At 40.3% G+C, this 12,200-nt stretch overlaps 1 protein-coding gene across 2 annotated transcripts in view; it reads right to left on the reverse strand.

The window, feature by feature from the left end:
* PPM1L (protein phosphatase, Mg2+/Mn2+ dependent 1L) overlaps nucleotides 1-12,200 on the reverse strand; it is a 320,428-nt gene that overhangs the window by 7,697 nt on the left and 300,531 nt on the right. The gene's annotated exons all lie outside the window — the stretch shown is intronic.

Below are 12,200 nucleotides of genomic sequence, written 5' to 3' on the forward strand. Positions count from 1 at the left end.
CAAATATCTGCTGAAATGCACAACCCATTCAGCTCTAGCTTCAAACATATCACCCTTACTTGTTAAAATTATGCATTAATTAGTCTTTATTAATGTTTCCTTCCTCATTAAGGTCATATTCCATAACAAGAATGTCAACTGTATCTAAATGGCTCTTTAGTTTTCATGGAACAACAAAAAAGACTGAATTTTTTTTTGTCTTTTTTTTAAGAGAGGGGATCTTGCTCTGTTACCTAGGCTAGGGAGCAGTGGTGTGATCATAGCTCACTGAAACCTCAAATTCCTTGGCTCAAGGAATTCCCCCACCTCAGCCTCTGGAGTAGCTGGGACTACAGGTGCACACCATGGTGCTGGCTTGAAAAAAAAAAAAAAAACTGAATTCTTTTTTTTTTAAATGTTACTCTAAGTTCTGGGATACGTGTGCAGAATGTGCAGGTTTGTTACATAGGTATACATGTGCCATGGTGGTTTGCTCTACCCATCAACTTGTCATCTAGGTTTTAAGCCCCGCATGCATTAGGTATTTGTCCCAGTGCTCTCCCTCCCCTTGCCCCACAGCCCCTGACAGACCCTGGTGTGTGATGTTCCCTTCCCTGTGCCCATATGTTCTCATTGTTCAACTCCCACTTATGAGTGAGAACATGCAGTGTTTGGTTTTCTGTTCCAGTGTAGGAATGATGGCTTCCGGCTTCATCCATGTCCCTGCAAAGGACATGAATTCATCCTTTTTTATAGCTGCATAGTATTCCGTGGTGTAAATGTGCCAAATTTTCTTTATCCAGTCTATAATTGATGGATATTTGGATTGGTTCCAAGTCTTTGCTATTGTGAATAGTGCTGCAATAAACATATGTATGTATGTGTCTTTATAATAAAATGGTTTATAATCCTCTGGGTATATACCCAGTAATGAGATTGCTGGGTCAAATGGTATTTCTGATTCTAGATCCTTGAGGAATTGCCACACTGTCTTCCACAATGGTTGAACTAATTTAGACTCCCACCAACAGGAAAAAAAAAAAAAAGGCAACACTGAATTCTTAAATAGACATAAAGAATAAATATAAGTTGATATCAAGAGCAGAGAGAATAATTAAAATAACTATCATAATCAGTTATTATAGTTCTGCTTGAAATTCCATTCTTACACTTATTTAACTAAAAATGCCTTGATCAGATACGGAAACACGTGAAATGTTGGTTACTGCAGGATTTCTAATACAAAAGGCCTTGGGGAAAAAAAAAGACTAATCTCATGGATTATCAAAACAATTTTTAAAAAGCTATAAGAATGAAAATTAAGCAAAAGCACAATCCACACAATTAGAAATTGTTGTTCTCAGTTTTTGATAGTGTTTTTTTGATACTGGAAACTGAAATTTTGGTATTCAACATATCCTCACTTTGTCCTCAAGCATCTGATTGAGTTAAATAGTCCTACACAATCATAGCATAAATTCTCCAATAAGGCACAGTCTTGAAAGGTAAAACAGAAAGATTGCTTCATGGGATATTACATGGTTTGTAGGCATTACTTCAGCATCACTCTTGGAGTCCTCTCTCTATAGGACTTTCTTCTCACTCTGCACTTTCTGGGTGAGCGTGTCACCGACCTTGGCTTCCACACTTTCTAAGTCTATGCAGTTAGCCTGGTTGACACTCCTGAGGTGTACACCAACTGCCTAGTAGGCATTTCCATTTGCTTGTACTCCAGGGGATCCAAGGAAAGGCTTTAGGGCCTCCATGAGAGGGAAGGGAGGAATCCAACTGGCTGAGTTAAAGGCCCCTTCCCCAGCTGCATTTCAACTAGGACAGCTCTACTTCCACCTGTTAACAGCTAAAAGTGAGCTGCCATGCAAGATTTCTTTTTTAAAAAGGGAGAAGGAGTCACTCTTGCAGCTAGAAAAATAAAATAAAATTTAGTCCCATATTTGATTAAGAATCACTGAAGGGTTTTAAGCAGGATAGTGACACAATGAGATTCATGTTTTAAAAGATGATTCCGGGGCAATGCAGAAGATAGATAAATTGGGAGCAGTGAGAACAGGTGGAGTTAATGAGGATCTGAATTAATGTAGTAAATATAGGGACAGAGGATACGTGATAGGTTCTTATTTTTTATTTTTAGAGATGGGTTCTCACTATATTGCCTAGACTAGTTTTGAACTCCTGGCCTCAAGTGATCCTCCTGCTGGCCTTCTAAAGTGCTGGGATTACAGGTGTGAGCCACTGTGCCCAGCTCCTGTGACAGGTTTCTAAAAACCAGAATGGATCAGTCATAGAAATTGAGGAGAATAAAGGATGAGGGGAGAAGTTTAGAATAATACCCTTATATCTAGATGGGAGAAACTGGGCATTCCATGGACAAGGACTCAAAAAAGTCTGCTGGGTGCTTCTGAGAAAGGCTTCCCCCTCTCCCCACTAAAAGAGACACAGAGCAGACAATGACTGTTTATTTGGCCCAGTGCTAGCCTATGTGTTTCCCAGAAGTATGGCAACCATTGTGCAGCTATGAAGGGATATCCCTTAGGGTCATGGCAACAAGTGCAGGATTGTAGAGCACAGAGGTAAACAGTAAAGAGCCTGAGTCCTGGAGAATACCAGGGAACTGCTGAGCCACCCTAGAACTGCCCTGTCCTTGTTCTGTGAGACAATAAATGCCTTTCTTGTTTGAGACTTTTTGAGTTGAATTTTTTTTGTTGTTCCCTGTAATATCTGAATTTGGTGAGAGATTTAGTGTGTGGCTGTTCAGCTACACAGTTGTCCCTTGGTATCTGCTGGGGATTGGTTCTAGCACTCCCTACAGATAGCAAAATCCATGGGTGGCCAAGTCCCTTATATAAAATGGCTTAGTATTTGCATATAACCTATGCACATCCTCTTGTATACTTTAAATCATCTCTAGATTACTTATAATCTACAATGTAAATGCTATTTAAATAGTTGTTATATTATTTTTTAATTTGTATTATTGTTATATTGTTTTTTATTGCTTTAAAAATATTTTTGATTTGTGGTTGGTTGAATCCACAAATGCAGAACCCATGGACATGAAGGGCCAGCTGTACTCACATGCTATTGAACATACTTAAGATTTATGACCCGCCTTTGTCACAAACAAATCCCACTGTTTCTATGGGTAAATTAAGATCTACCTCATGGTGAAGTTTTCAGCACTATACTGCCTATGTTAGCAACAGAATCTTAGACCTGGCCAAAATGGGTGAGCCCCAGATGGCAGGGTTTTGAGTTCTAGGTATATTCTGAATTACTGAAATGTCTCCATTCCTTTCTCTACAGAGGAAACCTGCCCCCATCCTGGGTGAGATGTGTGTGGTTCTGGAGAAATAATATGTACAAAGCAAGGCTGAACACTGGGGTGGGAGGCTTAAGAATGATCTGAAACAAACCAGGACACCAAAAACAGCTTATTGTTTGGGCTTTGCAGTGTTAGCTCAGGATTGTAACAGATAGCTTACAATCTAATCTTGCTTGACAGAACAAATTGCTTGGTACTGAGAAACTCCAGAAAATATATTATGCCCAAGAGAAAATGAAAAAATCATTTTCTTTTTTATGCTCGAGACAAAACACTTGCAAGATTCTGGCTATTAGTTCTGAGATAAAATATTTATTCCATCATAGCACTGTATTTATCAAAAATACCAGGGCCTGACAATGTTACTTAATTCTGAACCTCAGGATATTTCTATATTAACGATTTAATCTAGATGAGAACTTAACTGCAAATCTGAAAGAGATCTTGAAAATTTCACCTAATAACCTTATCTCACAGGTTTTAAAAAAACCAAAAAGCTAAAAAAAAATTGAATTCACATGGACTAGACTTCAATGTCCTAGCTAAGTGAGGTTTGGCAAGTTATTTGACTTTTAAGCCTCAGAAAATGGCACCATAATCCACTCCATTGCTCAAGCCAGAACCTAAGAATCACCCTTAATTTTTCTCTTTTCCTCTTTCTTGACATTCAGTCCATCATTAAGTTCTGTTACTCTTACCTCTAAAATATCTTTTAAACCCTTCCAGTTCTCTTGTTCTCACTGCATTGACTCCAGTCCCAACCACTGTCATTTTAGCCCCTGGGCTATTTCAGTAGTCCAGGTGAGAAACAATGGTGTCAAGTCCTGCATGACTTGGTCCCTAGCTAATTTGTCTAATATCATGTCACACCACTCCCTTCCTTGCTCAAGGCCTCCCTCCTGTTGCCCATACATGCCAGTCTTTTTGTCATCTTTGGGCTTTTGTACTCGCTGTTCTCTCTGCCTGACATGTTCTCCTGTCCTTGACATTGGCTGACTGACCCATATGAAGATGTTGTAGCTCAAGTGTGACATCTTCAGAGAGGCCTTTTCTGACAGGGATTGTATTTCCTCATTATTTTGCTTACTGCCCTTACAACACACAATTATGTAGATATCTTGCTTATTTATTTAGACTATTTATTTATTTAGTGTCAGTCTTCCCCTTTAGAATATAAACTTCACAAGATACATTAGTCCATTCTCACACTGCTATAAAGAAATACCTGAGACTGGGTAATTTACAAAGAAAAGAGGTTTAATTGGCTTATGATTCTGAAGGCTGTACTGGAAGCATAGTGGCTTCTGCTTCTGGGGAAGCCTCAAGAAGCTTCTAATCATGGCAGGAGGCAAAGGAGGCATGAGGCCCTTCACATAGCTGGAGCAGGAGGAAGGGGGTAGGGGGAGGTACAGTACACTTTTAAACAACCAGATCTCACAAGAACAGTACCAAGAAGGACGGTGATAAATCATTCATGAGAAACCGCCCCCATGATCCAATCGCCTCCCACCAGGCCCCACCTCCAACAATGGGGATTATAATTTGACATGAGATTTGGGCAGGGACACAGATCCTAACCATATCAGAAGTTTTGGATTTTCCCACCATAATGCTGATGTCTAGAATATCAAAAGCACCCAACATTTGCTAAATAAACAAATTAATAGATGAGTGAATAAGCATTCACACATAATGTCCTGACCTGACATAATGCTAAGCTCCTAAAGTCTTGCTCTGACAGGTGAGCCCAGTTCAGTACCACAATGGACAACACTATCGTCCAGCTACTGCCATACAAGGAGCTATCAGATGTAGCAAAGTACACTTTACACACTGATGAAAACACAATGACCCTCCTGTACATGTACAGCTCATGCTCACATGCTCACTCCTGGTGGGTGGAGAGAACTGGCCCAGGTATGTCCAAAGTTCTTTCCTCCATCCAGGATTCTGGTCCAGTGCAAACAACATGTGGGTAGGGCTTCCATCCTCACCACACCGTCCAAAGCCATGGCACCTTGTGAAGCAATAAAGGTACATCACAATGGTCATTATGAGGACCGTCTGTGTCTGCTTCTGAACTCAATATGTACTTCAGCAAAATGGGCATGTTTTTGTGTTGGCCTAATAGGGAAGACACACAAATGCAAATTATGTATCAGTCTATTCCTGTAAACCAACATTCTCCCCTCTGATTTAATTTCTGGAATGCAGACAAAGTAACAATACACAAAAAAGTTATTCTAAACTTAACTAAATATTTTGGTTGGATAATATTAGACAATTAATTCATTTGACAGGTAGAGCTTGAGAAAACTGTAAATCCTAATGAGGATTATGTAACTTGGGGTATCTCAGACATCTTTTAAACTCCTCGTTATAAACAGTTTTAAAACTTTCTGAGTTAAATTCATGACAAAGTTGTAATAATGATTCATTCAGTACTATAAACTCTACTAAGTGGCTCACAAACACTTGCAATTGATTTTCAAACATTCAGGGTAGGGAGGGCCAGTATTCTCCCTCTAAGCAGATGAGGAAAATGGGACTCAGAAACCTCAAATGTCTTATCCTTCATGCCCACCCCAATCCTCAGCCCCTCCCCCAGCATTATGAGTCTGTGTAGTGTACAAAGCACTATGATAAAAACAGTTTCTTTTCCATGAAACCTCAAGTGTCTCATCCATGATCACATTGCTCAATGCATATGTACTGAATGACTAAATGACTGAAAAATCTGGGAATCCCAAATTGTCACTTTAGTCATAATGAAAATGATGGGCGGGGTGTGGTGGCTCACGCCTGTAATTCCAGCATTTTGGAAGGCCGAAGCAGGCGGATTACCTGAGGATAGGAGTTCGAGACCGGCCTGGACAACATGGTGAAACCCCCTCTCTACTAAAAATACAAAAATTAGCCGGGGGTTGTGGCACATGCCTGTAATTCCAGCTACTCAGGAGGCTGAGGCAGGAGAATTGCTTGAGCCTGGGAGACAAAGGTTGCAGTGAGTCAAGATCGTGCCACTGCTCTCCAGCCTGGCTGAAAGAGTGAGACTCTGTCTCAAAAAAAAAAAAAAAGAAAAAAAAAAAAAAAAAAAGAAAAAGAAAATGATGGTCCCTACTACTTAAGTATTTTATTATAATGCTAAACATTTTATTTATATTATATACTTAACCTCTCTGGAACTCAAAAACAAGAGGCTTGGATTAGTTAACCTCCAGGCCCCTTTCAGCCTGAATATTCTGCACATCTTAAATTGAAATTGCAAACTCCAATCCTTTCAGGTCAGGTGTAAGAAAAATCTTGGCCTTCTTGGCGTAGCTTTACCCTGCTACTTTTGATGGGAACCTGGGTTCTAAAACATTTTTCGGCTCTAAGGAAGGGCAAGCATGATGACGAGTGAAACTGACATCAGGTTTCAGTATTGGGGCTACAAAAGGGAGCGGGGGACTTGTGACAAACGGGAGAACACGTGCTCAGGGGAAAGCAGTTCCTCAGCAATGAAAATGGTTGCCGCGTAGGAATGCAGGTGCCCTGGGAATGTTTCCTCTGATTTTTCAAGGGAAGTCGTTTTTGTATGAACTCTCCTGATTTTTAAACGTTGGCAACTTTTATCTTAAAAAGCAGTACAAGCCAAGCGAAGGCAGCTGTTGGTCAAATCCGGGTTGCTGGTGACCCTGTGCTCCCAGGCTTTCTATTAAATTAAAGCCCAAGATTACTATGATTATTCATAGTACCCCTTTGTATAACAATAAAGATGACAATGAAATCTTACACTTCTGGTCTGTTTTATGAGTTGTGAAGTGTTTTCTTACCCATTCTGGCACTCAGTTCTCAAAGCTCATCAGACAGGGAGTAATGATCACATCGACCTTATAAATGCATAAATTGGGTACAGACAGCTCAGGTATTTGTTTAAGGTCACCTGGCTAGTTAGGTGAGGCAAAGGTGGGAAGAAATCACAATAGAGACCTGCAGCAGCTGAGAGTAACGTTTGCATCACATCTCATGGCTGCCCAGCTGCCAACTTACTGTACATCACATACCATGCTATTTATATGCCTTATTTATGATTCTTTGACCCATTAGGCTGAAAGTCCCTTTTAGGGCCAGGGAGATGTCTTATTCATTGCTGTATTCTTTTTTATTTTTTTTGAGACGAAGGTTCGCTCTTGTTGCCTGGGCTGTAGTGCAGTGGCGGGATCTTGGCTCACTGCAACCCCTGCCTCCTGGGTTCAAATGATTCTCCTGCCTCAGCCTCCAAAGTATGTGGGATTACAGGCGTGCACCACCATGCCCGCTAATTTTTGTATTTTTAGTAGAGACGGGGTTTCACCATATTGTCCAGGTTGGTCTCAAACTCCTGACCTCAGGTGATCTGCCCACCTCGGCCTCCCAAAGTGCTGGGATTACAAGCGTGAGCCACGGTGCCCAGCCCATTGCCATATTCTTATAAGAGTGCTTTGTACACTGCACAGACTCATAATGCTGAGGGAGGGGCTGAGGATTGGAGTGGGAGTGAAAGAAATGTGGGTGCTTTTCAATTTATACCTATTCATTGTACTACTTGTATAATTTACCCCTTACACTATGCAAATATAGACACTCTAACCATGTCCACACACACATTCTTATTTTTAAAAATATTAACAGGGCTATCTAGGTGATGGGATTTTGGATCTTTTTGTTTTCTTCTTTATATTTTTCTGTATTCAGATGAATTTAATGTTATTTAAATGTTGTAGTAAGGTGAAGTTTTACTTATTCATAGTGTTTCGGGAGCATATTTACTGCATTAAGCAAAGTATACAAGATATAAAACAAAATATAGAACTAACAATCCTGTTACAAAGAGTTGGATGGAAGAGATGGAAAAGGACTCAGAGGAATAGTGGTGACAATGATGACAGCAGCCATTTTGATAGTACACATTCAGATTCAGATTCAAATATCAATGACTATTCATCAGTGTCTTGGTGACATGAGAGCCTAGCTGCTTTTAGGCTCTCCCTGCACTGCCTTGCTGCATCTCTAAGTAGTACCACCCAATCCTTCTCCTCAGTGGAAACATTCTGCCTTAGGTGCCAATCAAGATCCTCATTCTCTTGCCCCCCTCCAACCTTTCTGTAGGCACACAGGTATGGTTTTAAAATTGGAGTCCTGAGAATCCTTATTTTATGAAAATCCACCTTAGTGCAACATTTTCTTAAGTGAGTGACGTCACTTTCTATGTTGTTGGGGTAGGGATAGGAAGCTGGATGGAGTAGAGAAAGCTGTGTGGAATTAACATGGTTTATAAGCCTTGCTTGATAATGCATGTGGACACTCACCCACACAATGCCAGGCTGCTTATGCTAATAGCAGCTCCCTCCTGTGACATAAAGTCTTTTCTATTAGAATAAGGGAAATTGCCATTTTTGTTCTTTAGGAAAGACAGAGACAGATTGGGGAGGGTAAGGAAGGGGTGGCAAGGGGTAAGGAAGGGGAGGAGGAGAAAGGGGGTTAGACACAGAGAGATAGGCACACACACACTTCAAAGATTTCAGTGAGGGTATTGCAACAGCCAAAGGGCCATTCATTATACACAGCACGGGAGAATCAACGCATTTATAGGATGAGGATAAATAAAATAGGTTTGTCTCATAAAGGTTTGACAATGAATGTTAGTTCAATAACACAATTTCAGGTCCTAGATGACATCAAGGCCTGATAACGGACAGAAATTATATTGGAGTGCAACATATTGGTGAAAGAGCAGGTGAAGGCAGTCATTAATGAAAGTATCACATGGGAAAGATAAGATCACTGTCAGCAGAGGTTTCCAGCCTCCATCTTCCACAGCCAACACTGTGATCAGCCCTGTCCTGAAACACAGATAAAGTACCCGGCAGCTCTCAGATAAGACTCCCTGACCCCTACTCTTGTCTGCATAATCTTTAAGTCTGCCAAAATCTGACCTGCCTAGAGCTTTTTACGTGTCTTTCTTCTAATAATCAATGCCATGGCATAGACAGACTTGTCAGGGATGATACCTTGTGTGGAAAACACTATAAACAGTAAGCTTTAATCTTTCTTTCCTTCTTTTCTCTCTTGTCTATTGCCTGAGTCCTTGTACCCCCTGCTCTGACTTTGCTGAGAGGCAGGCCCTCATCAGAGTCATATTAATGTGTGTGGCTGGGCTAAGACTGTGTCACTTGACACATTAGTCTAACTCTGCAAGAGGCTATTAAATTAATACTAATTATGATTCAAATCACAAATCCATAGGTCCACTGTAATGAGTCTTGTAGTAATGGGCTTGAAAGTTATTTTATGTTAAGAGAGGACTGGTAGAAAGTAATTGGAAATTGGAAAACCATCTATCTATATGGAAGGACACAAATGGGTCACACTGTGACAGCTGCCATATACTGAGCATTCACCATGCTGTGTACTTAGTCCTTGGCATACGTAATTTCTTTAATCCTAACAGCCTATGAGGTACTATTATTATTTCCATCTTACAGATGATAAAACTGAGATTATGTGACTAGCCCAAGGTCATACAGCTAGTAAGGGGCAGAACCCACCTAGTCTGTTGCCAGAGTGTTGCTTTCAACATCAAGGCAGGCGATTGCTACCTTGTGTTTAATTTTTTTGTGCAAACCAGAAAAACGTATGTCTTCATCAAGACCCTTTACTACCAGCCCCATAAAATGGCTGTAATATATATTTAAATCAACAATGACCACAGTGTGAATGGTGCCTCCCAGAGCGGTGGGGTAATCCAAACATACACAACCATATGGGCAACCCTGCTTGGAGGCTTTATCCCATACCCACTGGCCCCAAGAAGAAAGACATCATAGAACAAGGTCAGTCAATGAGGAAGTTCAGCAGAACAGCACCTTAGGGGGTTTCTATTTCATGGAGAGACTTGTAGCAGCCCTAAAACCTGACTGGGAAGAATGAAACACTGACAACAAAATATCTGAGGCAAAGGATATAGTTAAGAACACACCAAGGCCTTCTTCCATCAAGACCTGAGGTACTAGGATAGCAAACCATCTTTGTGGGCTTCCAAGCAGAAACAGCAGTGATGGGACATGCCCATATATGCAGGGAGGCTCATGTGAATCCCCTGGACTGGGTGGAGACCCAAGATCCTCTAAAATAGCACCTCCTTGGGTCTTCCTTTATAATAGAAGCTGCCTTAGCTTCCCCTCATCACACGCTAAAGAGCAGAGTGGCAGGAATGACATTTTATGAGAAATAGATCCATTACAAATTAAAATTTTCCTTTTCTCTCTGATATTTTTGCATAAGCAAACATATCAACTATTGAGTTTGACACTGGCTGAATGTGAGGCAGTCATCTTGATGACAAATTCTATTATTTTAAATCCTAGTGCTATATAGTTTAATTCTAGATTTAGGTATACTTGGGCTCCTCCCCCAGCAGACACAGTGATTAATAAGATGGCTACAATAAATTGAGAAACAGGGTATGAGTGCCAGAAAGATCTTTGCCACAAATGAGGTATGCCACCCTAAATATGAAAAACAATCTCTTTAGTGAGGGAGGTGGGCGTCATAATTCAAGCTTTCAGAATCTGATGGAGTATTTATCTAATTTTCACACTTCACCAGAGTTAAAGTATAGATGTGTCATCTGATTCTCACGAATATTATTTTGAAATCGAAATGTTCTTCAATTTCACATTTCAACTGCTATAATAATAATATTTATTTCACACTTGGGTGCGGCCTATGGGCACCCTTCTGGTCCTTCCTTTTCTGTTAAGTGTGAACATATTAAAGAGAGCTGCTTCCTAGTAAACTGATCACATGCATTGGAGAGTCTTAGGAAACCACAGCAGGTCCACTTGCTGCAGGAGCCTTCATATATACTCTCTGGGCATGACTATTTTGAGGTACATACAAGCAGACAAGCTTTTGTGATACTCATTAGCATACTTCTCATAGTTATTGCTGGCATTTCATTCAGACTGTACAATGCTACTGAAATTAATTTATAATTACATAATCACAACATGAATTCTAAGTCCAGTATCTTTTAATGGTGAATAAAATTAATTTCATGGTTGCTTTGATTCTTCCTACATAAGCCAGAGAAGCACCAGCTATATTTTTTCATGTCTTCGTGTTATTTGAGGATTCTTCAGTGAGTGGTCTCACTTCTCTTTTAGGGTTCCCTGTAAATTACAAGTACGATCTCTGCTTTTTATGGGGTATAACAGGAACTTCTGAAATATAGCCTTATTACAAGGGGCATTTGTCTTTCAGTAAAAGGCAGAGAGGAGAAAGGCAGAGAGAGGAAAAGGGGAGAAGAAGGTTGAACATGAGAAGCACAGCCTGAAGCATTCGGTACACTTTCTTGAACATTTTTGTTCATGGTATAGAATCAGCTCTCTTTCCTATAGTTTTAATGAAAAGCAAACCTGTACTTTGATATTATTAGGTTATTCTTATATAAATGACCATATAGTTATAAATCTATTTACACACACATGTGTTGGTAGGATGATATTTAGAGATATTAAGTTCCCATTCCCTTGCATGTATATGACCCTCTTCCATTCAGCTTGAGACACTCATTGTCCTAGGGACCATTAGGATTGCTATGGCTGAAATGCAAAGAAAAAGAAATAGTTATGCTTAGCTTTTGAATTTCAAGGAGACTGTGGAAAGTCACAAAGCGACAATATTCTCAAGATAAAAATCTTTTTACAGGTCTATCAGCCAAAGTTTTGGACCACATCCCAGGCCTATGAAGATGGAGCAAACAGTGAGTTTTCCTGCCCATGAGTACTCTCTTCCTGGTCTCCCTAATGAGTAAGGCTGGCCAGACAGCACGGGTGTGAGTAGAGTAAGATGCAAG

The sequence above is a fragment of the Rhinopithecus roxellana genome, chromosome 1 (genome assembly GCF_007565055.1).
Source record: "Rhinopithecus roxellana isolate Shanxi Qingling chromosome 1, ASM756505v1, whole genome shotgun sequence".
Classification (NCBI taxonomy): Eukaryota; Metazoa; Chordata; class Mammalia; order Primates; family Cercopithecidae; genus Rhinopithecus; species Rhinopithecus roxellana.